The sequence below is a fragment of the Pleurodeles waltl genome, chromosome 7, assembly GCF_031143425.1.
Source record: "Pleurodeles waltl isolate 20211129_DDA chromosome 7, aPleWal1.hap1.20221129, whole genome shotgun sequence".
NCBI classification, from domain to species: domain Eukaryota; kingdom Metazoa; phylum Chordata; class Amphibia; order Caudata; family Salamandridae; genus Pleurodeles; species Pleurodeles waltl.
In genome coordinates this window covers 699,416,955-699,432,061 of record NC_090446.1, presented here as the reverse complement: position 1 = coordinate 699,432,061, position 15,107 = coordinate 699,416,955, and positions in this window count along the sequence as shown.

Sequence of the window (15,107 nt, the reverse complement as noted above, 5' to 3'; positions counted from 1 at the left end):
ATTTTGATTCCTCCTGGTTTGTGTTGTCGGTCTCATTGTGTGATCTTGTGTGCTGTTGGGATTGCTGTGGCAATGTCTCGTGCAGACGAGGGGGGTCATCCAGGTTTCCGTGAGGAATAGGAGGTCTAAGGTGTTGTTGCTGAGCAGGTTCCTGGTCTTGGTGAAGTGTTTGCAGAGTGAGCAAATCTTGAGTACATGCATGAAAGTGATTCTGGGGTGCTACTTTGCTGGCCAGGCAGGGTGGCATGCTATGGGGGGGATTAGTTATTGTAGGGGGTGCTTGTGTTGTGGATCTGGTGTTGCATGTGAAATGGCAATGCATGCTAGAGATGCCTCCTTGTGTGGTGTGTGGTGAGGTGTGGCAGCAGTAGGGGGATGTGCGGCTAGTGCTTAGCAATCACAGGAGTATAGCAGAGTATCTCTGGAGAGTGGTTGGACCAGGGTTCTGACTTGGAGCAGATCAGGGCAGACTGACTTATCTTTCCTGGACCAGCACTGTGCCCCTAACAAGCAGGTCCTGGGAGAAAAGGGGGACAAGGTGAGGCTTAGTGGGAGCACAGGAGAGCGGGAGAGGAAGCATGGGCGAAGCAGGTAATGAGTAGGGGAGGAGGGAAGGAACAGTGGATGATATAAGCTGAAGTGTAGCAAGAACCGAGTGAAAGCAATTTGTGATTAATGCTCAAAAGGAGAAAATGTAGAAACTGGTATAAAATGGTTTGTAACAGGTGTTCTACTTTTCATGACCTATACATTAGACCCAAAGTGTTGCTGAGTGTGAGTAGGACTGGGGGAGGGGTGGTTTTGAGGAGAGACATTGTATTGGTGATCAAAGTCAAAGGTCAAGGTGACATAACATTGTAGTTGGCAAAGCAGTACTCATCAGAATACTGTGCCCAAGAACTAATGTCTACAGACCGAGCCAATTCCACTTTACCATATTTACTTACCAACCAATTTGTTCATCTTTTGATTTACTGTAGCTTTATATTTCCACTTCTTATTACTGCTGTAACTGTGTTTCTCAGAAGTAGACTTGAGAAAGTGTAATTCTTTAGTTTAATAATGCATAACCAGGGACCTGACGAAGGAGGTCCTTGTGATGCTGTGCATAATCTGCCTGCTACCACTTTAGCAAGAGGCTACCATGAGTTGTAAGGTTGCCACATGGAACCATGCTTTCAGGTTGTGCGTCTCTTTCCCCCAGACAAGCTTGCTAATCACTTTAATTCTGGAGCTGCCTCTGGCCACCTACTTTTATCAACAGAACTCACTGAGGTAAGCCCAAGTTATGCCACTACCATATGCACCACCAGGCACAGGCCGGATCCCAGGAGAGGAGGGGAGCATAAAAAGGATGATGCCTGTTTTCTTCTTTGCTCGTCTACTAAAAATGTCCTTTGTGCTGTCTGCGTTGACTGTTCACTTAGACTACTGCCCACCAAACTGCTTTTTTCCCCCATCACTCACCTTTTCAAATGAGTAGCAAAAGAGAAAACTTACTGGAGGCAATGCTAGCTTTTTTGCCACAGCTTGGGTAAGTTGCTTTCATGGAAGTAAAGGGGGATTTAATTTTTATTTTGTATATTATTTGTGTGTTATTGTAATGTTGAACAAATTATTTCACAAGTTATTCATTTATTTGCACTGAGAACTTTACCAGTGATGACAATTTCATTCATATTTATTTTTTGTGTTTTCTGCATTTTGGACATGATAAGATGGTGCTTGTTTCCATATTTATTGTCTGCCTTTTATGAATACACAGGTTTATAAGGCCTGTCATGTAATCAAGGCTTAGTTAGGCAGAAACATGTTTAGGGTTTATGTTGCCAAAAATAGTCTCCAGCAAGATGTCACCACAATGTATCCTGTGTCAATACCTTCTGGTGGCTGGCATGCTCCTTGAGCAGATGCTTTACCTCCCTATGGAGCGAAGATGCAATAGGAGCAGGTGTCTTTTGGATATGTGTTTTTTCTAGGAGTCCCGAGCCCTAAGATGGCTGCCGCCTCATTGTTATTGATGTGGGGGCAGGCAATCATATCTCACCTTGAGATCTATTTGCTCTACGGATCCTTTGCGATCTGAAATATACGATGTGTACAGATTTACACAGTTAGCACAGATTTGTGTCAAAGAAATTAACTCTGCGCTACAACATTTTCTTGTGCAATGTATGCACTATATTTATAATATGGCGTTACATGGCGTTAAGGAAAGATCAGTGCCACAAAAAATGACACTAACGTAAAAGAAATGGCGCTATTGTCAGAAAAGTGGCGCAAACCTGATTTGCAGCACGTTATGTGACACTAATCATAATAGCGTCACCTTTCAGCTAAAATCAAAAATGCCAAACAGAAGCCTGAAAATAGAAGTATGGAGATATTTGGACAGGAAAGACCCCAGAGAGACCCCATTGAGCCAGGTACCAGCCAGGATGCCCATGCAGACTAACAGGAGAGCAGGAAAAGGAAGAAGAAGTGCAGGATCAGTCAGGAGGAAAATAAAATACTGATCACAGAGGTGACAGAGCATCACACCAGCTCTTTGTCACCTTCAAATTGCCAATAGTAGTAAGGAGGCCATTTGGCGGACCATAGTTCATAAAGAAACTGGTCAGCAACAGAAAGGCATCATTGCGGACTGGAGGTGGAAACCCCGCACACCAGGAGCAGCCGGATATAATGGAGAAGACAGTGACAGGAGTCATCTCGGATGATGTGGTGGAAGGAATCCAGGGACAGGACACTGCAGCAATTAAAAAGCCACAACAAACACAGGGTAAGGAGCAGTGGGGGGGGGCAATGTCTTAACTCACAAATGACATAAGATGGGAGTCACTTTGGAGGCACTGCATGTATGCTTATGTGTTGCATGGGGCCACATAATGGTTAAGCAACAAGTGCATGTAATTTCCCCTGACCCTACCCTCCCTTTATATGCACAGACCGCCTCACTATCTTCACTCCACTACCTTCTCTGTGTCAACTGTACCATCTAGCCGTTTCTGACTAACAATGGGCACTACGGACCAGGCATGTTGTGCATGGAGGGGCACCAAGGGCTGGGAAAGGCCTGCCTGTACCACTTGGAAAGGGCACTGATGTAACTTGCACACAAAACAAGAGATAACATGGAGGATGCACGGTGAATGTTACCCCCCTTACATCACTGCTACAGCACAAATGGGGTGGCAAAAGTAGCTGGCACAGTCCCTAAAATGCAGATCTGGAAATGCAATTGATTCTCCCTGATTGCATGGGTCTTGCATGGGTACACCAAAAACAACACCTATGGCATCCAAATGCCTTGCCCTGTACAGCATGAAATGGGTCACATTCAGCTGCAAATAAAAAGCTGCATAACTGAGAGGTGAAATGACTTGGACATGTGGACTTGCACAATGTGTCAACAGAAGGTTATCCAAATACATGTCCTGGTGGTGCTGTGTGCAGGCAGGGCCCTGTGAATTGGGGACTTGATGTATGACTCAGTGCCATCAAAAATAGGAAGAATTCATTTTTCAACTTAGTACTAAATAGAATAGCTAGTACAGGACAACAGTGACAAGACAGGAAAGTCAGCATCTCATTATAGAGATTGAAGAAATATCTCCTACCCAGCTTCCTGTCCTGGACTTCCAATGCGATCTTGATGACCAGCTAGCAACCATCAATCCAGACACCATCCAGTAGATTCTGGGTTCCATTCAATCACCATCTCCAGTTGTAGGGAGGACACACAGCCTTGTGGGGTCTCCAGATGACTCACTCAACAGAGCACACACTCCACCTGCCAGCTCACACACAGCCCTGGACTCCTAGGACACTGACATAGTTTTCCAAATTCAAGCAGTAGGAATCCAGTGGGAGCTGGCACAAAATGTGTGGGTGGGGATGGAGATCCTGGCGGGCATCTTAGCTAAAGTACAGAGGTGCCTCAGTCCCAATAGGGACAACTCAGCTGCCATCAGAGGCATCCACTCCCCGCTGCATGGACTGAAGCAGACCCCGACTGAAATCGCTGGTGTCCTGTCCTTAGGCATAGGCACTAACAAATGCCCTATCAAAGTTTCACCAGCAAGGTTGCCCACAGGCTGGGAGAAATGCTCAATGTCATGCAGTCCATGCAGCAGGAGCTGGTATCCATTAAGGAGTACTTGACTGCCCACCACTGTGATGTTGCTGCTGTGTTGAGAAACCAGCAGTTCCTCCTTGCTGCAGTGATGCCTCACATCTTCCCACTAATGTCAGCTGCTGTGACCTACAATACCACTTCTGCCCCTGATGTGTGTGTGCCTTCCTCAGCACCAACTCCAGCACAATCCTTTGCACAGGGGGCAATGCACACATCAGAGGATGAAGATGGAGAAGAAACAAATCTCACCCATGAGACATCCAGGTAGCTACAGTCTGTGGCCCATGGACAGTTTCTCTTTAGCTCTGTGTTCAAGATCGTGCCAGTGGCGCTAAAACAATCTACACCTCCACTTCTCTTACCTATTGTTGACCAATCAGACCTATGGACTGTCAATGTTCCCCATCCCACCTAATGGCAATGTGACTGCTTCCTGACTGAACCACTCCTCTTCCACGCATGTCTGTTTACATGTCCCCCTACCTCTATTATCATTGGGCATCCAATGAATTGAGATCTCTCATTGAGTCTATCTCCTGTGCAATGAACTGAATCAGTACCTCACAATAGCAAATATAAATAAATGCACGTTACACATAATCTGTGTCAATCTGTATCTGAGGTTAAATGTATTTGAACAGAAAGCATCATTCGCTGTTGAAACAATGTGGGGCCTATGTACGTAGAAATGGAGCTGTGCATTTCTACAAGTGAAATAAATATACTGAGGTGTGTCTTACACAAAGTGAAGGGTGGCGACATATGAAATAGGAAATAGCGCAAAGTCAAAGTGTGTGCCTACTGTAGTAATGTGTATGATCCACAGCCCAGCACCAATGCTGCCATCCGAGCACCATGCTGCAATGTGTGGCAGGCCTCAGGTGTTTGTTGCTGTATGTGCAGGAAGGTGTCCCTTTCAGAATGACAATAGTCCCTAATGTATCTTTGCCCTCTTCATGTGTGCAGGATAATTGGGCAAACACAGTGGAAGCCAATCTGTGAAACAAGAATTTTCTTACTCACAAATGTGCCATGCAAACCACACCCCTTGGCTAGTGTCAGTAAATTATCCATTGCCTCAGGTAGACGTATCATGCTATGTTAAACATCATGCATTTTGCTTGGGTTTGCCCAAATCACCGCCCATTAAATGCCCCTCAACCGCATCACCCTGCTGCAGGGGAGCTACACATGTAAATTTGCGTTGTGGCAGCCATAGTGCCACAGTCGTCATTATGACATACGTGTAAAAAGTCATCAGCACAGCATTGTTGCAATAAATGACAGCATGGTGTGTCATTGCATTGCACATATGCCACTGAGTACCTCCCAAAGGGATATGTGTGTCAATGTGTCTGGAACAATGCCACATATACTGACTGCAACATGATTACAGTCATTGAAAACTATGAGGAGAACTAAGTAATACATGAGCCATCCATGCATGGCATGTGTCATGTAGCACCTGACAAAAAAAACACATGTGGCTGGGCGATGCAAGTCTGTTTGTTACATCACACCATCTATATGACATTGACATGATGCATGTGTAATAATGTGAGGGCCAGGCATGAGTGACCCTGTCCCAAAAGGTTGATGTAGGGGGAATCCTTTGATAATTATTCAATTGACAGTGCCAATCACACGCCTTCAAACCACATTGTAAATTTACGTTGGAGTGCTTGTATCAGGATGTGTATCCATCCACAACCAGAGTGCCACGTACGTTGCAGAAATGTGTTTTCAATAGTTGATGTCACACTATTGGCAATCTGACAGGAAGCTCAGCACAGGTGATAAACGTTGTCACATATGTCACAAAGTACTGCTGCTCAGGTCAATGGAATGTGTCAAAAGTTTCCTGATTAGACATGCTATCAACTACACAAGAGACATGATGGAGAGAAAGCTATATGGTACAACAAGATTTATTTAACAAAATATATTAACACACTAACTATAATACCTAAATAAACTATGCTAACCTGCCCTAAATTAATCTACCTTATAACTAGAACTACCTTAGCTTAGCCTAATTCTGAACATCAGATGCCACAATCAACATCAACTACTCAGACCCCTTAATTGCATCCATAGACAAAAACAACAGTCACTACAGCTAAACATTGGCAAACAATACATATATGCTACACAATTATATATTTTTGTGTTTTGTTTGTATTTCTTTTTTTTTTTTACATGGAACATTGACCTAAAACAAAACCTTCCCACCCCACTTTATCACCATGATGCCCACCAACCCCACCCCCATATTTATGAAGTACTATGGTCTAAAAATCCCTACACTAAACTAACTTACCTATGCTAACTAATAGAAACCCCAAACAATAACAATTAACATTTTGAACAAGGAGGGAAAACTGATATAATCAATGGTTTCCAAGATCATTTCCTCCTCTGGTTGGCCTGTATGTACTTCACAATACTTAATATTTGTTCCACCTTATGTTCAAGCCAAGCAATCCAGTATTTTTGATCGGCAGGTCTGTGCGCAGGTCCTGTATGTAAGGTGACTCAACATGGTGATGCCCTGGCTATGATCTTGCAGATGGTGGCTGTACATTAGGTGGCATAGGTGCTGAGGATGATCCTGCTCCTGATTGTCCTCCCACATCTGTTGTTTCTGACCTGCCTGCTGGTTGGATGGCGGAACTCACATTGTTGCTTCCTTGTCCCTCTATTGAGAATGCCCTCCACCTCCCCTTTATCCCTTTTCGCGGTCATAGAGGGCCTCCATCTTCCTGTACCCCCTGTGGACCTGCCTGATGTTGCGAGAACATTCAGCCCTTCGCAAAATTCTTCTGTTTGATGACATGTGTGGCTATTGATACACATGCATTGCATAAGTCTGGCTCGGAATGTTGCAAGTTCTTTTTGTTAGAAGAATCTTTTTGAGTCACAAGATCAAGTGACCCCTCCTCTCAGAGATACTGAGCATGGGCATTGAGCTCTTCGTTAGATTGTTTTCTCTCCGCCGTCAGGGTTTGGACGTGTTTTCCTCTCACTCCGGTATTCTTCCGTCTTTATTTCAACAACGAGATTGTATTTTGATCACATTTTCAAAACCTGACGTACTTGACCCGAATTTCTACGTCAGGGGTCGGATTACCGCCTTTCGGGCACCAATACCTTTCTCGGGCCTACTTTTCCATGTGGTGTTGGAATATGCAGGGCTGATGGAACGGACTCCATTTCGGTTTCCCACTCAATGCCATTAGAAATTCCTACACACCGACCAACACCTGGTGTGTAACTTGTGCTTGTTCCCGGAACATAAAGAGGAGAACTGCCACGCCTGTCGGTCTTTTTGGTCCAAAAAGACCATCCGAGATTGAAGGGTGCATTGGTAGGAGATGGTGTCAAAGACACCGGATGACACTCCTGATATTTTTGAGAAGAGCCTGCACAGGAGGAGAACGAACATGACGTAGCCCTCTCTATTCAAGATTCAGAGTTGGATGTTGAATCTGACATTGAAAGTCGCCATCTCACCTCAGCACAACCTGTGAGTACATCAGCCCCGACCTCCCATACAAAGACTCTGAAAAAAACATACAAACTTGTTGTAAGTCCAGCACTGTCTTCAGGCCATGGTCGGATCCAAAAGTTACATTCGGATGTACCGCCTTCCAGCTTGGCATTGAAAATTGCCAAGACTAAGCTGTCTTCGGCATCGACTTTCGGCTCGTCAGCATCCCACACAGTCCCGAGATCAAGTCGACCCTTTGATCGGAACATTTCAGCTCCAAGAAAGAAGCCTTCCACATCAGCTTAAAAGGTGACACCTTCCACGCGAAACAAGGCTTCCACTCTGAAAACTTCGGAGCTGAAAATGCTTTCTTCTAAAGAGTCCACCTATTCTTCAGAGGCAGCTTTACCAGTAGAGCCAATTCTTGAAGTAATGGACGCTTGTCAGTGCCAACTCCACATACAAAAGGGAACAGGAAAAATAATTGCTTATCTCGCTGTCCCAATCAAGAGGAGACTTACTTTTCAAGAGACCTTGGACACTGCTCCTCCTCCTAAAAAGGTCTCCAAGTACAAGACCCCAGTTCAACCTCAGCCTTCTCCACCTAATTCTCCTGTATTTCTGCCTACTCATCCACCTTCTCCACAATCTCCTCCACCTACTATTGAGCCACAGTTTTCTCCACAAGGTTCACAACCTCCTCACGGAGATGATGTGGGCGTAATTTCTCAGGTGTTCGACCCATGGGATCCATATGGTCCAGATCCCTTACTACCTAATCCTAATGTCCCTGATTTGTACCTGGGTACCAGGTACACTCTTCACCTCCTGAAGATGCAATATCATACCAACAGGTCATTGCATGGGCAGCTGCATACCATAATGTAAACATGCACACTGACCCTATTGAAGAGGATTTCCTCTTTGATACACTGACAACCACCGATAAAGAAAATCAGTTCCTGCCCTGGTTGCCGCGTATGCTTAGATAAGCCACAGATATTTTTAAAGAACCTGTTAGGTCAAGAGTTATAACCCCAAGGGTCGATAACAAAATACAAGGCAGCACCCTCAGTCTCAATATTTATTAGATCACAGATACCTTCTGACTCTATAGTTGTCAGCACAGCACGGAAACGTGCTAATAGCCAATCAACAGGAGATGCTGCTCCCCCTGACAAGGTGAGCAAAAAACTTGATGCAGCAGGAAAAAGAGTGGCTGCACGGGCTGCTAATCATTGGCGTATTGCCAATTCACAGGCAGTTCTGGCACGATATGATAGGACCTACATGGACAAGATGGAGGATCGTCTCCAGTGCCTCCCGGAGGAACATTGAAAAAGGGGACAGGAAATAGTTTCAGAAGGGTAAACTATTTCAAACAATTCCGTTAGGTGTGCCACTGATGCAGTAGATACCGCAGCACATGGTATAAATACCAGTGTTTTTATAAGAAGGCATGCTTGGCTCAGATGCTCAGGCTAAAAGCCAGAAATCCAGCAGGCAGTTCTTAACATGCCTTTCGACAGAGAACACTTGTTTAGCCCAGAGGTTGATACCACCATAGAAAAGCTCAAAAAGGATTCAGAAACAGCAAAAACTATGGGGGCCCTACTCACCACACCACATAGGGGTAATTTTTGCCGGCCACAATTTAGGGGAGTCTTCAAAACATCATCTACTGAGCCTTCCACATCCCAAACCAAGCAAGGCACACACTTCTACAATAGGTGTTCCTTCATAGGATCCTACAGAGGTGCCACCCTTACAACTTACACCAGCCCACACCTCTCCAGTAGGGGAAGACTAATACATTTCTATCCCCAGTGGTCGAATATAACCACAGATCGATTGATTCTGTCAATTATCCAACATGGTTACTCTCTAGAGCTCATCTCCACGGCACCAAATATTCCCCCTTGCATTCACAAACTTTCACATGCCCATCTCATTCTTTTAAAAGAAGAGGTACAATCCTTTCTTCTCAAAGGGGCAGTTCCCCTATCAGAGCAAGGGGTAGGAGTATATTCCCTATACTTCCTTATACCAAAGAAAGAGGGATCACTAAGACCAATTGTAGATCTCAGATCTATACATTCTCTCAGAGCACTTCTATATGGTCACTTTCCAAGATGTTATTCCTCTATTAAAGCAAGGTGACTTCATGACAGCTTTAGATCTGAAAGACACATACTTTCACATTCCGATTCATCCAGCACATCGCAAGTACCTCAGATTTGTCATTGTGGAAGAACACTAACATTTCAAGGTTTTACCATTCGGGGTAACATCCGCTCCCTTAGTAATCACAAAATGTCTGGCGGTAGTTGCCGCAATCCTCAGAAGACAACACATCCATGTCTTGCCCTACTGGCTCATCAAAGCCGGTACCATCCAACAATGTCAGCGTCATACTCAGTACACAGTAGACCTTCTCCTCACCTTGGGATTCACAATCAACTTTCTCAAATCCCATCTGCAACCTTCACAGATACAGCCCTATCTGGGAGCAGTTCTCAATGCTCACTCAAGAGTTGGCATATCCAAGCCCAGCTCGAATTCAAGCTTTCCGAATTCTTCTTTCTCAATTACAAGAAAATCACACTTACACAGTGAGAATAGGGATGTAGCTACTAGGGATGATGGCTTCCCGCATTGCCATCGTTCCTCTTGCCAGACTACACATGCGTCCCTTACAGCAGTGTCTATCTCATCAGTGGTCTCAGTCACAGGGTCATCTCCAGGAACTAGTGTTGTTGGACCGCCATACTCACTGATCTGTGCAATGGGGGAATCCCACCAACCTTTTCAGGGGGAGGTCCTTTCAAGACCCTGTGCCTCAAGTGACACTGACTACCAAAGCATCACAAATAGATTGGGGAGCTCTCCTCTACAACCTCACAATACAAGGCGTATTGGATCCCATTCAACAAATTTCTTACATCAATTACTTGGAGTTACAAGCAGTCTTTCTAGCACTCACAGCCTTTCTGCCACAACTCTCTCACAAAGTGGTTCTAGTTTGTACAGACAACATGACAGCCATGTATTATCTACAGAACGTGGGGGGGAGGCATTTGTCTCAATTGTCACTTCTTGCTCAGACAATTTGGAAATGGGTAATTCACCATCACATTCACTTACTGCCAGAAAATCTCTCAGGAATGGACAACCAGTTTGCAGACCTCAGCAGGATGCAGCAACAAGTCCACGAATGGGAACTTCACTCACAAGTATTTCACCAATACTTTCAATGGTGGGGAACACCACAAATAAACCTCTTTGCCACAGCAGAAAATTCAAAATGCCAAAACTTTGTGTCCAGATACCAACAACCTCAGTCCAAGGGCAATGCTCTAAGGATGAATTGGTCAAGGATATTTGCTTACTCTTTTCCACCTCTCCCACTCATTCCATCTCTAGTTCTCAAAATGAGAAAAATATAACTCACATGATGTAGCTCCCACATGGGCACATCAACCTTGGTTCACAACGCTATTGGATCTTTCAGTGGTTCATCACGAGAAACTCCCGAACAGGCCAGCCTTCTGACTCAAAGGCGGGGTAAAATCAGACATCCAGATCCAGAAACACTCAATCTTGCGATAGGGCTCATAAGTCATAGAGTTTGGTTATTTGAATCTGCCCTCAGAATGTATGGAAATTCTTAAAGAGACATGTAAACTACAACTAGACACTGTTATGCTGCAAAATGGACACATTTTGTTTGCTACTGTCAACCTTAATACATTTATCCATTCAAACCCTCAATTCAAGACATTGGCTCTCATTACAACCCTGGCGGTCGGTGTTAAACTGCCGGTAATACCGCTAACAGGCCGGCGGATAAAAAAATGTAATCACAACCATGGCGGAAATCGCCAACACAGATAGCCACTTTAACACTCCGACATCCCCGGCGGTAGCAACAAACACTGCTGCGGTCACCACCAATAGACAGGCGGAAGACAATGTACTGCCCACACTATTACAAGGCACAAATCCGCCAGCTTTTCCAGTGCGGTACCAAATCCACAGCAGAAACAGAACCCAGAAGGGAAACCACTCACCTCTCGACAATCAACGAAGAACCAGGACGCCAAGGAGCCCGAGTTACAGGTCCTGCCCATGTTGCTGTATCTATTAATACACAACGAAGTGGAAAGAAGGCATCGACGACGACGGTGAGTACTGCACCTAGCACACAGGGGAGGGGAGGAGGGAAAAGAGAGTGACACACACGCAAAATGCAACATCCTCACCCCCACCCTCACCCACAACACCATACACACAAATACATGCAACAACATTACATATACACACCATAACCCCCTGGAAGAACGCAAGGACAAAAGGAATTGAGTCAAATCTTTCATATATTAGAAATAGGCAGATAAAGTAAACAATTGTAAAAACCAGTAGATACAAATATTTACAATATGTACAGAAGGCTGTACACTGTCCTTTGCAGATGTCCATGGACCAGTGGGCAAAAAAATCATGGGCGAAGCCCACACATGACACCTGCCTCAAAACGGAGAGAACACTGCAGGGGCATCAGGTCGAAAAATATAACAGGCACCTCAGGGGGAAGGGGAGGGGGCACCTCAGCCGGATGATGGTACGACGCCACTGCTCCTCGAGGGGGCTCCATGCCCACTGCTTGGTCCTGGGGAGTGCAAAGCCACAGTCTCTCACGTCTCTCAAGTGGGAGGGTTACCCACTGCCTGAAAGCCACAGTCTCTCAAGTGGGTGGGTTGCCCACTGCCTGGTCCTGGGGAGTGCAAAGCCACAGTCTCTCAAGTCTCTCAAGTGGGTGGGTTGCCCACTGCTTGGTCCTGGGGAGTGCAAAGCCACAGTCTCTCAAATGGGTGGGTTGCCCACTGCCTGGTCCTGGGGAGTGCAAAGCCACAGCCTCTCAAGTCTCTCAAGTAGGTGGGTTGCCCACTGCCTAGTCCTGGGGAGTGCAAAGCCACAGTCTCTCTAGTGTATGCCTTCTCCACTGGTTCTGGAGGGGGCTTAGTGGCCAGAGTGCTTCATCCTGCCAATGAATTGGTTAGTGGATGCTTTTCTCCACTGGTTCTGGAGGGCGCTATGTGCCCAGAGTGCTTCATCCTGCAAAGGACTGGGTTAATGGATGCTTTTCTCCACTGGTTCTGGAGGGGGCTATGTGCCCAGAGTGCTTCATCCTGCCAAGGACTGTGTTTGTGGATGCTTTTCTCCACTGGTTCTGGAGGGGGCTATGTGCCCAGAGTTCTTCATCCTGCCAAGGACTGGGTTAGTGGATGCTTTTCTCCACTGGTTCTGGAGGGGGCTTTGTGCCCAGTGATGCAGCACTTGGGGTGTGGCAGTTGAATCCGTCTCACCTGGGTGTCTCAGCCACGCGATGTACCTGGAACAGGTAGCATGATACTCCATGGAGGCAGACCCACACTCCATCCTGCAGCTGCCAATTGCTGGTTCGTGTCAGTGCTGGAGGTGGTGTCTCAAGTGGCGTGTCCAGGACGTCACCTGCAGACTCTGACAGCTGCACACTGGGGATGCTGCTGACAGCTGACAGAGTGGCATCAGATGTGCACGTGGCGGTGCTGATGGTGCTGCAGGCAGCGGTGGCTATGGCGGAGATGCTGCCAGTGCTGGCCGTGGTGCAAGTGACAGTTGCGGTGGATGGAGACACCATACCGTCTCCGGCAGCCTTGGATGGCTGATCCTTGGGGAGGATGCTGCAGACTGATGTTGTGGCAACAGCGGTGCAGGTGGCGGTGCAGGTGGCGGTCGTGACTGTGGTGCATCGGGCTGCCATCCCTGATGATTTGGTGGTCACCAGCCTCTCACCAGGTGACATTGTGCCCAGAGGTGATATTCCCTTTGGCTTGTGGCCCTTCCCAATCTTGACAGTCGCTGCAGAGACCTTGGCACTCTCCACTCAGTGTTTGGGCAAGGCCTTGCTGGGTGGGTGGTGTGACTGTCCCCTGGCGGAAGCCGGCCCCTTTTTGACCTTTGCAGGTGGTGGAATGGGGTGGTCCTTGTCTGTCGGTGGCACACTGGCAGCTCTGACGGGTGCCCCCTTAGATCGTCCTGGAGTAGCAGGGACCACAGCGGATGCAGATTTGCTGGCTGAGGTGTTGGGCTGCGATCTAGACATCCTGGCCCTAGGGGAAGGACGGGGGTGTAGGGAAGAGGTCAAATTTAGCTAGGAAAAGCTTTTTAGACACACTGGGACGGGAAGACGGAGGGGGCTCTGGAGTGGAGGAAGAGGTAGTGGTTGTAGGAGGTGTATGTCTGCTGAGTTTGGGTAAAGGTGCATGGGTTAGAGACTGTTGTGAGGTGGATGGCAGTTGAGTGGGTGTGTGCCTGCGTTTGTGTACTTTGGCAGGAGGGCTCACAGACACACTGGGAGAGGACACGGGACGTGTGAATGGTAGTGGGGGTGGTGACTGCACGTGAGCAGTGTGTAGTGATGGGCGTGCTGGTGATGGAGGTAGTGGCTGATGATGTAGTGCATGCAGGTGTGAGTGGAGACGAGACAGGGAGGGAGGTGGACAATGTGGAGGAGGGGGACACAGTGGAGGCAGTGGATGTTGGTGTGTCTGCATGGCTGTGGGATGTGTGGTGCTTATGTTTACCTGAGCCACTTTTGTGTGTTGATGTGTGTGCATGCTGGTCAGAAGGTGTGCTTGAAGTAGGCTGAGGTAGAAGGGATTGGGTCTGGGTAGTGGAAGTTGGAGGAGGGAAGCTGGACACAGGGACAATGGCTGCCATCAGTGCTGAGGCCAGAGCCTGAAATGCTCTCTGTTGGGCCGCCACACCAGAATGAATGCCCTCCAGGTATGCATTTGTTTGCTGCAAATGCCTCTCGACACCCTGGATGGCATTCACGATGGTTGAGTGCCCAACAGTGAGGGATCTCAGGAGGTCAATAGCCTCCTCACTGAGGGCAGCAGGGCTGACTGGGGCAGGGCCTGAGGTGCCTGGGGCAAAGGAGATTCCCACCCTCCTGCGTGAGCGGGCACGGGAAATGCGCTGAGGGGCTGCTGGAGGGCGGTGCTGGTAGGGGGGTGGCGGCTGTACCTGTTGTTGCAGTGGGCACAGAGGTGCCCGCCACGGCAAGGGAACTCCCATCAGAGGAGGAGTCGCTGTGTCCCCGTCGTGGAGTTCCCCTCGCCCTCCGTCCCACTGGTGCCTTCACACTCCGTAGAGTCAACCTTCAGGGCCATGTGGGATGCAGCTCTCTCACTGTCTCCGATGCCTCTGCTCCTCCGCCAGATAATGCCAATGCACACAAGGACAGGGTGACAAAACAAGAAGGGGGGGCGAGACAGAGGAGACACATGGTCAATGCCAGCAACATCACTACTGTTGGCGGACACAACACACAGGGAGCAGCCCTATGCACTAGGCCATGCACTAGCATTTAGTAGGAAAATCACCTGCCCATGGGGTACTATGCCTAAAACCATTTGCTGCACACCTGGAACC